A 3,468-nucleotide genomic window follows, 5' to 3' on the forward strand; every position below is an offset into this window, starting at 1 on the left:
GATCTTTATACATCAATATTCCTATACGGAAAAGGTCTTAAAATACTTTTACATGGACAAAGCGCATCCATTGAGTACACCAATGGTTGTTCGATCACTTGAAGTGAATAAGGACCCGTTTCGACCTCCAGAAGAGGAAGAGGAACTCCTTGGTCCTGAAACACCATATGTCAGTGCAATTGGTGCACTTATGTATCTTGCTAATGCTACAAGGCCTGGCATAGCATTTTATGTTAATTTACTAGCAAGATATAGCTCTTCTCCTACAAAGAGACATTGGAATGGGATTAAGCATATTTTACGATATTTAAAGGGAACTCTTAATATGGGCTTGTTTTATGCTAACAAAGGTAGTGCAGATCTTATTGGTTATGCAGATACAGGTTATTTATCTGATCCCCATAAAACTCGATCTCAAACCGGGTATGTGTTTACATGTGAAGGTAATGTCATATCATGGCGCTCCACAAAGCAATCTATTGTGGCTACTTCTTCAAATCATGTTGAGATAAAAGCTATTCATGAAGCAAGTAGGGAATGCGTATGGTTGAGATCAGTGATTCATTTTATTCAAGAAAAATATGGTTTAGAATGTGATAAAAGATCTACAATTTTATACGAAGACAATGCTGCATACATAGCCCAATTGAAGGGAGAATTTATAAAAGGAGATAGAACGAACCACATTTCACCAAAATTATTCTACACACACGATCTTCAGAAAAATGGTGACATTGATGTGCAACATATCCGTTCACGTGACAATCCGGCAGATTTATTCACTAAATTTTTGCCAACTTCAACTTTTGAGAAGATGGTATACAAGATTGGAATGCAGAGACTCAAATATTTGAAATAAGGTTTTCATGAGGGGGGGTAAAATACGCGATGTACTCTTTTTTTCCTTACTAAGGTTTTTTCCCACAGGGTTTTCCTTATAAGGTTTTTAATGAGGCAGCTAGCAATGCGTATTACTAAATATGTGTACTCTTTTTCCTTCACTGAGATTTTTTTCCCACGGAGTTTTTTCTAGTAAGATTTTAATGAGGCACATTATCTTTTAATGAACATCTAAGGGGAGTGTTATAAATATATTATATTATTGATGTTCATTTAGTATTCCGTTGTAAATAAGCTGAATAAGTTTATCCATATGAGATTCCGCCGTAAATATGTTTATCTATTTAGTACTCTATTGGAAATAAACCTATCATTTTGGTACTCCGTTATGGATAAACATTATCCCCAGTAGAAGATTATCTATATCTGGTACAGTAGCAACTTACAAGCAGCTTACACAACAACTTGCAGTAGCGTTTACAAGCAGCTTACATAGCAACTTGCATAGTTTGAATAATATATCAGTTATCAGATTTTTTCTTTTTTTTCAAATTTCACTTAATTGCCTCTCTTAATTACATCTCTCCTATTTGTTCCAATACATCGGTTCACTGCCTCTTTCTTTTCCATTACGACGCTTCAGCGGCTTTTTCTTTCTCTTCTTAGCCTTCAACAGGTAAATCTCCCTTTTCTCTTTCTGAGATTTTTATGTTTTCTTTCATGTTTTCCTGGTGCTTTTTGAATATTTATATCAAATATACTCTCTTTCCGTTCTTGATTTTCGGTTAATTGTTGCAATCAAATTTTCTTCTTTTGGTTATTTTCTATGGTATTTTCTGCGATTCTTTAATCTTTGACGAAATACTCATAAATTGCTTTCTTACAATTTGAGGATTTTAGTTTTAATTTCAGTTGGAGTTTTCTGCAAACAAAAGTTTCAGACCCTTCCACTCCTCCATTTGTTCTACCAAAAGCAAAGATGAAAAAAGAATAGAGGAAAAGGAAAAGTTGTACCGATCTGTTGCCGAAGATTTAAAATAAATGTCGGAATATTTGGTAATTATCCATAAATTATTTTAACTAGAAAGGAAAAGTTGTACTAATTGGTAGCCAGGAGATGAAAAAAATCTCAAAAAGTCTTGTAATTGTCGATCCTTTCAAAATTTTATGACCTTTTGCAATCTATTTAGCTCTATTTCATATGCGAAAATTTTCATAGCCCAAAATAAGAAAAAAATCATTTTTCTTAGAACTACTTTTTCTGATTAGTCTTAGTCACTTTTGTTACAGTATGAAGATCGAGAATGCTGGTTGTTCAAGCGCCACCAGCATTATGGTAAGCCACATTTGTTGGAGTCTTTTAGTTCTTTTTATTCAATCAATTAATTACGTCTCAATCTCAATAATTGAGGTCAATTAAATAATGCTTCTGTAGAACTGGTTATACTGTACATATTACATAGGTGCATTAAATTTTTGACTCAGAATATCTGTAAGATTAATTTTAAATCCATTTTGATTAGTCCCAATCTCTTTAGTTTTTATGTCGTGATAGATATAATTTAAATTCTTACAAATAGGAACCTTCTAATCAAGGAAGCTTACATCTTCTATGATGGTCGATGGGTTGTGGACGGTGACCTCAGTTCATGGAACATTTGATTTAAGCGCATTTTCCTCAAAATAGGAACATTTTGGCTTAGGCTCATATGAATCCTGCTTGCAAACTTGACTTCCTTCTTTTCCCTCTCAACCCAAAAACTTTGTTGTGTGTATGAGTAAAAACATAGGTCTTAGAGTTTATCTATAGAAAAAGAATAGAGGACAAACAAAAATCAATAAAGGACAAGCAAAACGTAGGAGTCTGTTCGTGCTACATATCTAATATGTTCTTTTGTCTACATTCTGTGGAGAATTTGGTGTGGCATGTCTTCTTTGTAGTTTCTACTTCCTGTTAGCTATCTATTTTTAGACGTACTCTTGACATGTAGGTAAGAAGATAACTTTCATTTCAACGCATCTAACTGTATCTGATGAGATCAAGAAGAGTGTTTTGTGCTATTACTCTGAATGATTGTAGCTTATGTTTGGTTGAAACAGAGTGCCTTCGGAACGAAGGATGATCGCATAGTTCTGCATGTGCCAGTTCTATATATCCTTCCTTTAATCTAAACAAAAACTGACTTATCAAATATTTGATGCCAGGAAACACGCTGATGTCTCAAAAATAAAACAAAATGATTGTCAGCCTTGAAAGATCATCAATGCTTGGGAGGACATTATTTGCTATCATATTAACTCTCCAACCAGGCATAGTTGCTCTAGAGTTTCAATATGTTCTGTGGAATTTTCTAGCTAATAATTTACTTGCTGGAAATAATTTCCATGTTGTCTTTTTCTCTATTTTTTCATCATTCTTTTTATCTTTGGAACCTTAAAGTTATTTAAGAGTATGAATATGTTGTTCCCAAATTTTGTATGCTGGTGGGGAAAGATATAGGATAATTGTACTTTATAATGGGAGAGTGGGAACTTTATTCATAATTTTATGATTGAAATTTGATCACTGAGCAAAACCTTTATGGTAATCCTCTATATAAATGAGATTATTATTTCTGTTTGTTTCAA

General features: G+C 33.3%; 1 long non-coding RNA gene across 1 annotated transcript; it reads left to right on the forward strand.

Annotated features, from left to right (window-relative positions):
* Positions 1–1,399: 1,399 nt before the first annotated feature.
* Positions 1,400–3,468, forward strand: LOC107794319 (uncharacterized). The gene is made up of 3 exons (XR_001649906.2): positions 1,400–1,516; positions 2,131–2,176; positions 3,046–3,468. It is a non-coding gene; the product is annotated as an uncharacterized LOC107794319 (long non-coding RNA).

This window comes from Nicotiana tabacum, chromosome 4 (assembly GCF_000715075.1).
Source record: "Nicotiana tabacum cultivar K326 chromosome 4, ASM71507v2, whole genome shotgun sequence".
In the NCBI taxonomy this organism is placed as follows: domain Eukaryota; kingdom Viridiplantae; phylum Streptophyta; class Magnoliopsida; order Solanales; family Solanaceae; genus Nicotiana; species Nicotiana tabacum.